This window comes from Ctenopharyngodon idella, chromosome 17 (assembly GCF_019924925.1).
Source record: "Ctenopharyngodon idella isolate HZGC_01 chromosome 17, HZGC01, whole genome shotgun sequence".
Taxonomy (NCBI): domain Eukaryota; kingdom Metazoa; phylum Chordata; class Actinopteri; order Cypriniformes; family Xenocyprididae; genus Ctenopharyngodon; species Ctenopharyngodon idella.
Genome location: NC_067236.1, coordinates 34,888,935 through 34,904,749, shown reverse-complemented (window position 1 = coordinate 34,904,749; position 15,815 = coordinate 34,888,935). Strand labels below are relative to the sequence as shown.

The 15,815-nt window shown below is 43.8% G+C and overlaps 2 protein-coding genes across 12 annotated transcripts in view; one reads left to right on the top strand and one right to left on the bottom strand.

Annotated features, from left to right (window-relative positions):
* The window catches only part of LOC127499185 (tetratricopeptide repeat protein 8-like), a 173,387-nt gene that overhangs the window by 54,951 nt on the left and 102,621 nt on the right, over positions 1–15,815 (bottom strand). The window lies entirely within an intron of this gene.
* Positions 1–15,815, top strand: part of LOC127499176 (protein NLRC5-like) — a 784,214-nt gene that overhangs the window by 680,630 nt on the left and 87,769 nt on the right. The gene's annotated exons all lie outside the window — the stretch shown is intronic.

The following is a 15,815-nucleotide window of genomic DNA, read 5'->3' as shown; positions in this document are numbered from 1 at the left end:
TTAACCCATTTGTGCCCAAATTTTTCTGAATAATTTCATGCATATATTCCTATTAATAGTGTCCTATGTGAACATGTTCTGCATTTATTTTCCCCAGGTTTTTGTTTTTTTTTCTTAAAAAATGTATTTGAATGTGCAGCAACTATAGTTGCCGGTGGGCAAATATGTTGTATGCACCCCTCAATGTAAACTTTGAATAGGAGGATAACATTTATGCATCTAACTCAAAATAACTGCTTTCAACAGATCAACAGATCAATCAAAGTTGAAGAACATTTGATGTGAACACAAAAAAGCTGCATTTAGCTTATAATCTCTTGAATATGAAAACACATCAAACAACAAATCCGTTTGTCTTAAAGTGGTGGAACATAATGCAGAACAAAGTGCAACCATTAAGTTGCTCCAACAGAGCATTGTGAATCAAAAAGTTAAATTACATTGTTCATTAGAAAAAATTACTCCTATATGTGATCCTGGAGCACAAAACCAGTAAGAAGTCGCACGGGTATATTTGTAGCAATAGCCAACAATACATTGTATGAGTCAAAATTACAGATTTTTCTTTTATGGCAAAAATCATTAGGATATTAAGATCATGTTCCATGAAGATATTTTGTAAATTTTCTACCGTAAATGTATAAAAAATTATTTTTGTGAATGGATATACATTGTTAAGGACTTCATTTGGACAACTTTAAAGGCAATTTTCTCAATATTTTGATTTTTTTTCACCTTAAGATTCCAAATTTTCAAATAGTTGTGTCTTGGCCAAATGTCCTATCCTAACAAACCATACATCAATGGAAAGCTTATATATATTCAGCTTTCAGATGATGTATAAATCTCAATTTCAAAAAAATTATGACTGGTTTTGTAGTCCAGGGTCACATAAAACAAACAAACAAAAAATAAGTAAATCAAAAAAAAAAAAAAAAATAACAATATATATCAATATAAAATATTATGAAGGCAAAATGCGCTAAACAAGACCAATAACCTTGATTTATTAACTCATTAAACACAGTATACTCCATTTCCCCATGATATATGTACTTGCAAGTCATTTGCCCACCGGCAACTATAGTTGCCGCTTGGACTTTTGAGTAAGTATACAAAAAACTGTAGATCTATTGTAAGATTTGTTTTGTTTGGATGATTCTAGAGACCCTCATGATTATGTAGATATATATATATGTCAACAAAAAATACTTCCTATTAACATGAAAATTACTTTTCTTTGGGAGGGTTTGCCTTCAATATGCTTCCTAGAAGTATGGGTAGGAAGTTGACAGCCTCATGTGACAGGAAGGAAGTCAATACCTTTTTTTTGTTCTTGAAATCCTGTATTTGGTTGTTTTCTTGCATGTCATTGAGACATAAAACATGGAAAACATCTAGAAAAGGACTTACAAAAGGAAAATGACAACTATACTCTGCGGCAACTATAGTTGCCGGTGGGCTAAAATGGGTTAAAAGCTAGATAGATAGATGGATAGATAGATAGATAGATAGATAGATAGATAGATAGATAGATAGATAGATTAAATGAGTTTGAATGAGTTTAAATGGCTTAGAAACAGGAATGGCAGTTTAATTGAGTCTGTGTGTTTGAATTTGAATTTTGACAGTTGGACGGAATGTTCAGATCAGCCAAGGCAGTTCAATGAAAGTCAATGGGATTTTTCCAAGATTTAATCAGCATTTTTAGGAAAACCGTAAGTCTGATCAGTCTGAAAAGATAAGGCAACTCGAGTCAGCTTGAACAGTCTAGGAGGAGTAGCATTTAGACATTTTAGTCTAAGAAGAAGAATAATAATAATCTTAAATAGAAGATCAGTGAGTGGGCTTTTTCAAGCCAACTTAATAAATATTTATATATAATTTAAATTATATAAATATATACATGTAAATATTTCTTAAATATATACATGTATGTGTTTATAAACAAAGTAAATATACACAGTACACACACATATATTACATAAACTTTTATTTTGGATGTGATTAATCGTTGAACAGCTCTAGATAAACCATATATTATTGCAATCATGTGTTTATTGTCTCCAAACCGTTTCTCTCTGCATGTTATAGTGATCTCTGGATCTCTGATCATTGCTTATGTTAAGAGATTTCCTGGAATGTCACATGATATGGCTGTACTTCTAGTCTCACTCTTGGGGCTCTATCATACACCCGGCGCAACGCAAGAGTTTTTTGCTAGTTTCAGCCTGATGCAGTCTGTGTGACGTCTACGTCACGTCTGCGCCTTAAATTGAATGGAATAAATAGCAGAATAAAAACTAAGACTTTGAGTGAGACGTTCACTGAGATGAGTGCATGTAGCAAAGTTATATTAAAGAGCCATTCGGAACGACATAGACATGAACACATAAACTTCATCTCTAGAGCTGCTCTGAGAGTCACTTCATGAGCATTTTACCGTTTAATTGGAGAAAAAACTATTGTCATATCATATACACACATAAACTTCAAGATCACAGCAACCCGTCAAAATAAAAGTTCGGTTTAACTTGTAACAGAAACAGAGCCATGTTACTATTACTATGTACTATGTAGTCTACTATTGTATTACTATTGTACGGTATTAAATATTTCTTAATGACAATGTAATACTACTACTAGTACAATAATTATTAAGACTTTAGTTTTGAAGTATGGGGAGAGCAGGGACGAAAGTAGCCTACCATTTTTCACAAAAATGTAATTTTAAAAGATAATGTTTTAGACAGCGATATATTTTTGCTGTGGTCAGTAACTCACAGGTGTGGTCTATCAATACCAGGTGGTATTTTGTACAAATGTAGAACGGCTTCAGCATAATTTCACTTTGAACATAAATTGCACATTGTTACTTTCAACCCCGTCAGTTGGGACGAAAGTAACACACAGGTGGGTCAAAAGTAACAACAACACAAGCTAGATTTTTTGTGTTAGTCTTGTTTTTATTAAATATACCTGACTATGACCTTGTTAATATGTAACTGCAAACATATTTTGTCCTTTATCTTTGCAAAAAAATAATAAATTACATTTTCATTTAAAATTGAGAATTTCAGTTTCATCAAATGTTTCAAAAGTTCAGCTTCGTCAAGGGTTGCGTACTTACGGTATCTGTTGCTATGGTAACCTCGACTGCAGCCCGAGATAAAGACCAACAGAGAGAGAGAGAGCAGAATAATTTAATAAATAAATTACAGCGCAGTTTTATGGGAAGAAATGGAGAAGGAGAAGGTGAAAGGAAAGGGGCTCTATCAGGAGAGATTAAATAACAGCGCCGAGCAGCGTCATTTAGAGAAAATGCTTGACATTAACAGCATCGAGCCGTACGACCTGCCAGCTACAGAACTGATGAAATGATGCTTATCTGATGCTTATTATTGTAAAAATAATAATATTTTCGCCTACTGAGTCATAGACTGGTTAGTGATGTCAAGCAGTTTCTCTAAATAATCCTGCTTGCTAATAACTTAAACTTAAAAATGTGCTTCTAATTGCTTAAAGGGTCTGAACTCTTGCATTGTGTAGGCACTGATACCATATAAACCAGGTAATTGACGATGTCAGAGTATGTGACAGGTGGTGCTTCTGGGTCTTTCATCAGTTCACACACACACACACACACACACGTAGTAAAACTCATATCAAACATGGGGATTTGTGCTTTTGTTTTGGTTTCTTTTTAATAATGAAGTCTCTGTTGATCTGATCTGAGAGAGTGAAGAGTGTGTCATTGTTCTCTACAGGTTGTGGGATTGTGGTGTCACAGATGAAGGTTGTGCTGCTCTGGCTTCAGCTCTGAGATCAAACCCCTCACACCTGAGAAAACTGTATCTGTCTGGGAATAAACTAGGAGACTCAGGAGTGAAGCTGCTCTCTGATCTGAAGGATGATCCACATTATAAACTGGAGACACTATGGTAACAATAGGTTTTAACAATTTTCATCATCATATTTTCATATAAAGTTTAAATGGCTGTTTTACTCTCTAGAAATAAAAGGAAATTGTACCAGGTTCAGTAACAGCACATGTGTGTGAATATTGTGTCTGAGATCATCAGATAATGAGTCTTAAATTCAGCTTCAGTTTCTGTAGGTCTCTGAACTTTAAACTGTGTTAAATTGAGTTTAATTCTGCTCATAGTGTTGTGACTGATTGTGAAAATAATATTAATGTTATTTCCAGCTTTTACCCTTTAACTGTGTCTGTGTGTTTGATAATCTGAGGTTTGGGTTTGTAGCAACTCATAATGTAATAACTGCACATAATGTAATAAGTATTATATTATTATTGTAATAAAATGTTCATAATGTAACAATTTTCTCAAAATGTAATGAAATCTTGAGCTTTTTTACATTATGAAAAAATTTATTACATTATAAACTCACCGAAAACATTGTCATATTGTCATAATTGTAACAGCTTTTAAAACATAAAATCACTTTATCTGCTTCAGCCAATCACAGCACAGAGTACAAGTTTAGCAAACATTTCTTCACTTTAATACAAGTTACAGCAAAACAAATCCTGAATGTACATCAGAGGACATGTTGAAAAATACAGTATAACTTACAATCATGTACAGTGGTTATAAAGAGTCGACACACCTCTGTTAAAACAGTTTGGGTCTGTGATGTAAAAAAGAAATAACATTTTGTAAAGTGACTTTGAGCATCAGATAGAAGCTATATTATCATGTGTGAGAATGAATTGATATATCTTATCTAGTTAGTGCTAAGTTTTCTTAGGAAAAGATGTGACAGGCGTAATGTTTCATACTGCATATGTGACTGTTTGTGTTTTATTTTAGGACATGACAGTCTGATCTCCTCATGATCATCTGATGGTGAATAAGGATCCACTACAGAGACTCACAGTCGACAGAATCAACAGACTGAAGATACAGTGACTTCACTGTTATAAATTAAGACTTCATTTAGATTTCAACGATCCTCTGACAGACCTGATGAGGTGGCAGTGAAGCACCTTTTATTTCAGAGCAGCAAATTACAGTTCCCTTTCAGTCGGTCACGTTCGACGTACGTCAGTAGTGACCGACGAATTGGGATATCGCTAGAGAGCCCTATCAGCTTCGAGTGAACTACAACAGGCCAATGAAGTTGGCGTGCGATATTTGCATAATGCGCACCGCCCCCGCCAGGTGGTATAAATAGGGGAGCAGATGCAATCGCACTCTGTCTTTCGCTTCGGAGCCAACCTGTGTGTTCCTGCTGTTAGTCTGAGAGTGACTTCGCAAGCCTTTGAAGAGCTTTTTGTTCTACAGTGCTGGCTTTATGGCACCTTACAGCGAGGCCGCGAGCTTCCCAGAGTGAGCTTCTCGAGCTGTTATACAGCTCTCAACTGCTGTTTTCACAGCATTATTTGCCCCGTTGGTTTGCGATTTGGGCCGGTTCCTCTGTGTGTGTGACTCAGGGAGTGAAAAGTGTACCTGCAGTCACATCGCGGCTGTTCCCTGTGTGCTTCGGCACAAAGAACAAGAGCTTCTAAAAGAGCTTCACAGACAGACACTGCGTCTTTTTCAAGACGTCATTCTGTCTGTGCGTTTCTGGAGGCGGTCGTTTCCTATCCTCACTGACGGCCACAATCACTTTCTCTCATGTCTGCTTAGCGTGCTGAGACTGTGTTTGTGGGTGGTTCATATTCTCTTGTAAAAAAAGAGAGCATGCCCACGTCGGCGCGTTGTTCGTCTTGCCTTTCTCGTAAGGGCTTGAGCGCTCAGCGCGCCGTGTGCCGTCGAGCTGCCGGCTGACAGCGCGCGTTGCCATGGCAACCCAGCGCGTTGTTCGGCGCTCTAGATGCGTGGTCGAGACTCGAGTGCCTCAAACGAGGTGGAGTCCCCTCACCTATTCCCCGATCTAGTTTCTCTTTCTGAATCAGAAAAGTACTACTTTTGGTGAATAAGCCAGGGTGACCAGAGGATCACAGTGGGGCATTACCTGCCGAGCCAATCTCCGTGGGCCCCCCACTCCTCTAGCGCATCGCAAACATGCTGTGACTGTGTTCGTGGGTGGTTTATGTTTGGTAAAAACATGGCCACGTCGGCGCTCAGCGCCGTGTGTCGTTCAGTTAGACGACCACGTTCACTCTCTCACATGGCTGGTAGCTTCTGGGTGGATTGCTGGTCCTTCTCATGGGGGACCTAGCATCTTAGTCAGGGCTCCAGCAGAGGATCAGATGTCGACTGCTACATTGGAGAGAGGGTTGTTGGGCTCTGGACATGAAGATGAGGCTGAGTGTCCCACGGTTGTGATGTGCTCATGCTGAATCAGATTCAGAGTTAACGACCATGCTTTCCCGGGCCCCTGGGGGCGTGGTGTGACGCGTACTCGCCTTGCCCCGCCCCCTGTCTTAGCCTGGACGTGCATGAAAAACTTGGCAGTTTAGAAGCCTTTCTTGGTGCCAAATATGGAACACCAAAAGGGTCATATCTGCATTAAGTTTTTTCTCTCTCACTACCCTCTGTGGTGGGGTGGCAGTGCTACGGGCACACCACCTCTGCCCTGCATGGGTCTTGGCCCCCGGCAAGTCTGTGGAAGGCCAAAGCACTCATTGCATATGGGTAGTTCTGAGTCGGGGTTGAGCTACGCATGATGCAAGTCATAGCGCAGGCCCCTGGCCAGACAATGTCTACCATGGTGGTCCGGAAACACCCCTGGCTAGCCTTGCAGAGGTGTGTCATCGTCTAAGTACGCTTTCTCGATGCTCTCATCTCACAAGCTGGCCTAAAATCCAGCCCGCTCAGCCCGCAGCCAAGCCACTTGGCTAGCGAGAAGCGGTCCTGGAGAAACTGGTGACCTGGAGCTGAGGTAAACAGTTCTTCGGGAGACGATGCCCGCATCGCTCCCTCCCCGGAGGAGGGCCGGGTGGAGAATTTTGGTTTGTTCCGCCGCTGGCTCTCCGGAGACCAGCGGTGCCCACGGAGTAGAACTGTTTTCTGACCCTCCAGGTCCCAAGAGGGCGCGGCTGGCAGTGCGCGAGGCCCCACCTCGCCACTCTCAGCCCCCTCTCACTTCGCCAGCAGGTCCCAGTGTGTTGGTTGAGGCCGCCTCCCATGTGCCGTCTCCCATTCACACTGCCACCTTGCAGAGTCTGACCACACTACGGGCCGCTATGCCGTCCGAGTCGGGTCCAGCACTCTACCTCGCTGCCCCACGCCCGGTACGTCTGTGGTCCATTTGGTCCCGCTGGTTCGGTGTCTGGAAGCCTGGCTAGCGCTTTCCAGCCCGTCCCGCTGGCTCATTTGTACCATCAGACTCGGCTATGCGATTCAGTTCGCCCGGCGTCCCCCGGTGTTCAGGGGTGTCCATTACACTCGTGTGTCCCTGGACAATGCACCTGTTCTCTGGGCGGAGATTGCTGTCCTCCTGGCGAAGGATGCAGTCGAGCCGGTCCCTCCAGCCGATTTGAAGTCAGGGTTCTCCAGCCCCTACTTCATTGTACCCAAGAAGGGCGGTGGGCTACGGCCAATCCTGGATCTGCGTGTCCTGAATCGGTCCCTTCTCAGGCTGCCGTTCAAGATGCTTATGCAGAAGTGCATTTTCAAATGCATCCGTCCCCAGGATTGGTTTGCAGCGATCGACCTGAAGGACGCGTACTTTCATGTCTCGATTCTGCCTCGTCACAGACTCCTACGGTTTGCGTTCGAGGGTCGGGCATATCAGTACAAAGTCCTACCCTTCGGGCTGGCCCTGTCGCCCCGCGTCTTTACGAAGGTTGCGGAGGCGGCCATTGTTCCGCTCAAGGAACAGGGCGTTCGCATCTCAACTACCTCGACGACTGGCTCATCCTGGCCAGCTCGTGGGAGCAGTTGTGCGAACACAGGGACATGGTGTTAGCTCACCTCAGTCGGTTGGGTCTTCGGGTCAACTGGGACAAGAGCAAACTCTCCCCCGGGCAGAGGATCTCTTATCTCAGTAGGGAACTGGATTCGGTCGCCTGGACCGCGCGCCTCTCCGAGGAGCGCGTCCAGTCAGTGTTGACCTGCCTGAGTACGCTCAAGCGCAGGACGGCGGCCCCACTGAAACTCTTTCAGAGGCTCCTGGGGCATATGGCATCCGCAGCCGCAGTCATGCCGCTCGGATTGCTTCATATGAGGCCGCTTCAACACTGGCTCCGCGGCCGGGTCCCGAGATGGGCGTGGCAGCGCGGTACGTTCCGTGTCCCCGTGACACCGAACTGCCGTCGCACCCTCGCCAAGTGGTCAGACTCTTCGTTCCTGCGGGCTGGAGTTCCCCTCGAACAAGTGTCCAGGCATGCTGTGGTCCACACAGATGCCTCTGCCACGGTGTGGGGGGCCACGTACAACGGGCATGCAGCATCGGGTCTGTGGACGGGGCCCCAACTGCATTGGCATATCAATTGCCTCGAGTTGCTAGCAGTACGTCTTGCACTGGGCCGCTTCCAGGAGCTGTTGACAGACAAGCACGTACTGGTCCGCTCGGACAACACTGCGGCCGTTGCGTACATCAACCATCAGGGTGGTCTACGCTCCCGCCGTATGTCGCAACTCGCCCGCCATCTCTTGCTATGGAGTCAGAAGCATCTGAGGTCGCTTCGTGCCATTCACGCCCCAGGCGTGCTCAACCGTGCAGCCGACGAGCTCTCACGGCAGCCTCCGCTTCCGGGCGAATGGCGACTCCGTCCCCAGGTGGTCCAGCTGATCTGGCAGCGCTTTGGCGAGGCACAGATAGATCTGTTCGCCTCCCGGAGACTGCCCACTGCCAGTTCTATTCCCTGACCGGCGGCACGCTCGGCATGGATGCCCTGGCAATCAGCTGGCCCCGGGGCCTACGCAAATATGCGTTTCCCCCAGTGAGCCTTCTCGCACAGCTCCTGTGCAAAGTCAGGGAGGACGAGGAGCAGGTCTTGTTAGTGGCTCCATACTGGCCCACTCGGACCTGGTTCTCGGACCTTACGCTCCTCGCGACAGCACCTCCCTGGCCCATTCCTCTGAGGAAGGACCTCCTGACTCAGAGACGGGGCACCCTCTGGCACCCGCGTCCCCACCTGTGGAAACTCCATGTGTGGTCCCTGGACGGGACGCGGAGGTTCTGAGTGATCTCCCGCAAGCGGTCGCAGACACCATCACTTCCGCTAGAGCTCCTTCTACGAGGAACCTCTATGCGCTGAAGTGGAACCTATTCGTCGAATGGTGTTCCTCTCAACCAGAGCGAGAGGACCCCCGATCATGTTCGGTCAGAACCGTGCTTTCCTTTCTGCAAGAGGGCCTGGAGCGAAGGCTGTCTCCCTCCACCCTCAAGGTGTATGTTGCCGCTGTCGCCGCACATCACTATGCAGTTGATGGTAAATCGCTAGGGAAGCACGATCTGATCGTCTGGTTCTTGAGGGGGGCGAGGAGACTAATCCTCCCTGGCCCCCCTCTGTACCCTCTTGGGATCTGACCCTGGTTCTTACATCTCTCCGGGGTCGTCCCTTCGAGCCTTTGCAATCAGTCGAGTTAAAAGTACTGTCCTAAAGACCGTCCTCCTGGTTGCATTGGCCTCGCTCAAGAGGGTAGGGGACCTGCACGCATTTTCGGTTGACGAATCGTGCCTGGAATTCGGGCCCGGTGACTCTCACGTTATCCTGAGACCCCGGCCTGGATATGTGCCCAAGGTTCCTACCACTCCCTTTCGAGATCAGGTAGTGAACCTGCAAGCGCTGCCTTCGGAGGAGGCAGACCCAGCCCTAGCTTTGCTCTCTCCCGTCCACGCTCTGCGCCTGTACGTGGACAGAACGCGAAGCTTTAGGACCTCAGATCAGCTCTTTGTCTGTTACGGAGGCCAGCAGAAGGGAAAGGCTGTCTCCAAGCAGAGGATGGCCCACTGGATAGTGGACGCCATCGCCCTGGCGTATGAGTCCCAGGGCGTGCCTTGCCCGCTCAGGTTGAGAGCCCACTACACCAGAGGAGTGGCCTCTTCCTGGGCGCTGGCGCACGGCTCCTCGCTGACAGATATCTGTAGAGCTGCGGGCTGGGCGACACCTAACACGTTCGCTAGATTCTATAGCCTTCGTGTAGAACCGGTATCTTCCCGTGTACTCGCTTCCACCAGCCGGTAGACGCGAAGAGCCCGTTCTAGTGTCGGCTTGCAATGCCACTCCCGCCCCCTGGGCCGGATACGTGCATCCTTTTTACTCCAGTCGAGTTCCCCGCTTGGCGAACCCTGTCGAGTTCCTCCGCCTCCCCCTTCGGCTCGGACATTGCGGAGTGTCTGATGCCAGGCCAAACCTCCGTCACCGACGTTGACGTTTGGCTGGGTTCCACATGTCGTGACCCCTCCACGTGAGCGGTCCCATGTGTGTATTTGTCCACGGTCAACTCCCTACGGCGAGCCCGTGTCTTTCCCTAGCAGAGCCAGCTCTGCTGTCACCTGTCAGATGAGTCTCCCCCCTACCCAGGTGGAGCCATCCCAGGGACTCCATATGCGTACTGCCCACGGCCAGTCCATATGTGTACTCTCCACGTAAATTCCTCCCCTACAGGTGGGTAGTGGTCTCCGCAGCGTCCCCTACGGGTTCGCTTCCCCAGTGTAGTCTAGTTTACTTAGTGGGTATATCGGAACAGCAGTAGACTCTCTCGGCGTAAGCTCGCCCCCTTCCCCGTCCCACTGGTGCGCCGGGTGGCTAGAGCTTGCGCTGGGCACTGGAAGGGGTTCATACTGTGGCGCTTTATTTGGGATCCCAATTCGTCGGTCACTACTGACGTACGTCGAACGTGACCGACTGAAAGGGAACGTCTCGGTTACGTATGTAACCCTCGTTCCCTGAAGGAGGGAACGGAGACGTACGTCCCGTCGCCACAGTTGCTGTACCCTCGCTGTAGTGCAGACTAGGTTGTCTCCTCAGCGAAAAACAGAGTGCGATTGCATCTGCTCCCCTATTTATACCACCTGGCGGGGGCGGTGCGCATTATGCAAATATCGCACGCCAACTTCATTGGCCTGTTGTAGTTCACTCGAAGCTGATAGGGCTCTCTAGCGATATCCCAATTCGTCGGTCACTACTGACGTACGTCTCCGTTCCCTCCTTCAGGGAACGAGGGTTACATACGTAACCGAGACGTTTCTCATTCATTGATTAACCATTTTATTTGTATAAATGCACTGTATAAATTCAAAAAGGTTGGAGTTTTGTTACAGAGAAAATATAGAGCCTGAATATATTTGTGTTTGTGTTTTACCAGCAGAGGGAGACAAAGACAAATGAAAGATTAATTTTTCATGATTATGGAGAGAGAGAGAAAAAAACAGTTCAATCTCACTTTTGGAATACAAACAATAGTTGTATTATAGTTATACTTGTATTACATTTGTATGAATGTATTTAGTATGTCTTTTTTTAAATAATAAATGGTGGTAGCATTCATTAAAGCGTTGACTCATAGGCACAATATGTGGGATTATTGGATTAAAATATGATATCCAAAAACCACTAGAACAGTGTTATATATTTTGTTGACTTGTGTACTTACATTGTCCCAGATGTTTCCAAGAATGTTTAAATCCAGAGAAATAAGCAATTTTAACCAGGACACGGACCGTGTCCGTGCGATCGCCTGTCAATTGCGTCATACCCGCGTTACCCTCGATTTCCGGTTTTATTTTGTAGAAACCATGGAAACACCGAAGACGCTTTAATATATTATGTGTTTTATTAGACAATGGAACAACTGTTTGGATACATTCATTGACAGAAAACTAATTGTTGTTATAGCTCAACACATTTAGTTTTATTGTTTAACTCTATTTTCCTCGATTTTCCGCAAGTTTGTAATCATGCCTCAGAGACAGCACTGTTTTGTGAAGTAGCTAACATTGCATAATCTGATGCAGCTTTATTATTAGTAGCAGTAATACAGCATTTTCTCCATCATACAGTAAGTTTTAAAATGAATTGCATGCCATTTATCATCAACACAAGCCACCCAGCATTTATTATGATATTCATATATCGATCTATCTTACTGCAGTGTGTAACAGTGTCTCACAGCAGCCAGAGTAACGTTATAACATCATGTTCAACACTTTGAAATGTGTCTAATATGATAAACAGCGCTGTGTTACCTCATACTCATGACCGGAAGAAGCGGAAGCAGCGACTGCAGCATAATAAAATCTCATGAAACTGAAATTGAATTCAACTTAAAATTCTGAAATTTGAACCATGCGCAGCGAGACAAATATATCGATAATATATATTTTTCTTTTGGAAAAGTCATACTGATTTAATTGAAGTAAAACAGATGGCATATTTAAGACTAGGTTGCAATTCATTTGTGACATTTCATACCAAAAGAAAGATGAACAGGGACATTGAAAAAATAAAAACACAATAGACTCTCTTTCACTATTAGAATAATAACATTTGTAATCTATATCAAAGACTATAGATATAGAAAGACGGTTCACTCAGTTATGAATGGGAGAAACTGCAACACAATATGGCGGAATACATAAAAGTAAAGTTGCGTCCCAAATGACGCACTTATGCAGGATGTACTCATCCATGTAGTGCGTAAATTGTATAAGGTTATTTTGTCATTTAACATCGATGTCTGATACCCCGCCCCCTCCGCTACGTAATTAAAGCTGCGACAGTTGAGTGCATGAAGTGTCCAACATTCCACACTTCGTTTTTTCTGATAATTTAGTGCATCATCCGGGTATTTAAAGTAAAAGAGCCAATCGCTGATTGATAAAGCCATTGCGTCACAGCAGCTGCCGTTAGAAGCTCCGGTTCCCATAGAAAACCAACCCTGCATCCCAACGTGCATACTATCCACCCTACATAGTATTGAATAGTAATATTACATACTATTTAGGATGATAGTATGCACATTGAGATGCAGGCCAAGACTCACGCTTATGACTGCACATGCGCATTGCCTTATCTAGCCTGAAAAATAAGCTTTTCTAACACTATTTGAGCAAAAGAAACAACATTTATGGGACAGTTCATGTCAGATTTTGTTGCGGATTTGAAATATATAATTTAATTTTGAGTTTGCCAAGCAGTTTTTGAGATTTCAGGATTCCCCCATTTAAATAGATAAGACAGTTTTTCGAATACTATGAATTCGTACATACTACTCTGTTTGCAATTTTTTTTCTGCGTACTATATAGTAGAGAAGTATTCGATTTCAGACACAGCGTTGGTCTTGGATGCCCGAAATAGCTGTCCGGAGATCGTTGCAAATATGGCCGCCGAGTGAACGGACTTTCCTTGAAAGGGACTTTGTCTATATCCAGATGAAAAAGCTCTAATGTGTTTTTCACAGGATATATTCTGTCAGCAATTTTAAATGATACTTCTTTAGTTTTATTTGTTAAACAATACAGACTAAGAACTCCCCAAAAATGTTCCCATACAGAAACATATTAACCCAAACAAATTTTGATGGAGGAGAAGAGATATTAACAAAGAGAGATCTAATCGACTGGTTATGCACTTAAAATTAAATCAAACTGATCTAAAAACAAAAGTTTGGAGACCTTCTTCCTACAGTGTTACACCATTTCTGAACAGAGATAGTATTTTCACAGACAGAATTCATGACAATACAATATTCTTTCTATTAAATATGACACTTAAATTCAAGACATTCATTAATACTCAAAGTTGACCATTAGAATTCAACAGCCGACCAACTTATAATATATCTGTCATGTTTTGAGTTTATACATTCATGTTTTTGATCTCTTTTGTCTGTTTCTTTGTTAATCTTCTAGGTTGTTCATTATTTCTGTCACCTGCTTGTTTGTCACCATGGTTACTGATTGATTTGAGTATTCTGCTCAGGTGTGTCTTGTTAATTTGCTCTCTTGTTTTCCATGTATATAAGCCCTCAGTTTCAGTTTGCTGCTTGTCCGTCTTGTTTAAGCGGTTCAGTTATTATATTCACCTGTGTTTCTCTAGTCTTCTGTTCAACTTCAGTGCTGCCAATTTAACAATTTTGTCACTAGTTTTAACAACTTCCCCACCCCTTCTGAGACTTTTTTCAAAAGCCTAGTAACAAATCTAGCAACTTCTTGGACAAACCTTAACTAGATTATGTGGCTCGCCCACTGATTTATATTTATATTAATATAGATCAGTGAACTCGCCTGTATGAAGTCATCTAGCGACCAGTTTTAACTACTTTCAGCTGAAAGAAATTGGCAACACTGCTTCTGTTTGTGGATTGAAATAAAACTTCTGTGGATCTAAAGCCCTGCTTCCAGCGAGTGTTTCTATTATACAGCGTGACAATATCAGACTCAAACCAATGTTTAAAAAAAAATCGATTTTTTGGTGTGTGATACTATTATTCCAGTTGAAAAAGGAGTGCAGAAAAAAAAAAAAAAAAAAAAAAAAAAAAAAAAAATCAAACACCGTGTCAAAAGGACTTGGCTATGAAAATTATACAAACTAAGAGGTATTTTGTTAACATCTACATCTAAGAAAAGATTGATAGCACCAAGTTGTTAAAATAAATGGTTAGGGAAAATATTCCACATAGAACTATTATCTTTAATAATAAAGGAAAAAAATAAAAAAATTAAAAGTGCTATTCAAGGTTGTGAAATCCACAACATTCAAACCACCCTGATCATGTGGATTGCATAATATATTTCTTTAAATAATGAGGTTTGTTTTTCCCAACAAAATCAAATAACTTGACAAACTCTTTGGTAAATATCTTCGGTACAAATAGAGCTTGGGAGATTTATGATTAATCTTCAGATTTGGACAATAAGACACGAGCATAAATGGACAAATCTCTCTGCAACCAAGGGTTCAGCTCTTTAGTTTGTGATTTTCTTGACAGGTTTAATACGGTTCTCAAACAGCTCTCTCCCCATCTCAGGATTTCTCCGCTGGTCCAACATACCATAGGTGACATCAGCAGTGGATCCCTCCAGCACCAGAAACAGATCTTTTCCTCATGGAAATGCAGAGGGTTACAACAGAGTCTGATGGTTGATGTGACCACGGCCCAGCGGTTTTCTAAAGATGGTGTTGATATTCAGAGGCTTCTTCTTGATGTGGAGTTTACAAGGAGTTCGAGGGAGATGAAGTTGCCTGAGGACCCAGAGTCAATGAGAGCTTGCGCTGAAACAGATGATAGATGAGAAGTTATAATAACATCAGTTCTGGTTAAATCATAGGTGGTGGTAGTTGAATTGTACTCACCGCTGGCTGTGGTAGACGATCAGGACATGATGGTAACAAGTGTCCTTCCTCCCCACAGTATAAACAGAGATGGTTGTGAATTTGTCTCTGATGTTTTCCTTTAGACAGATGGATGATAGTGTCTACTGCATGGGTTCTGGTGCTGGAGATGTGACAGGTGGTGAGGAGGACAGGTGTGAGTGAGCGGTTTGATCCAGCAAACAGGCATTGAAGCATTGGGAAATGAGGATTAAATGTTGGATCTGTTGGATATAACTGTGGTTGCATCTCGGAGAATAGTGAACATTTGAGAAGGAGCCCGCTGCACTCATCCGCCTCACCCGAGTATGTCGCGGGTCGGGCCATGGGATGGGCAGAGACAGACAATGAAGGTGAGGTGACTGATGGTCTGAGTGTTTGTCTGACTGCTTGTACCCGATCAGTGAACGGATCAGGAGTTGGACTCTGGACATCACTAGCTTCTGTTCCTCGTTGCATTGTTTGGTCTGGTCTTCTGTCACAATAACAGAAGGAGAAGACCCAGATAACGGTATCTTTATTCACAGGAAGTTCAATGAAGCAGTGTGGTAAACAGGCGAGTATGGAATTCAAAGTAGCAAC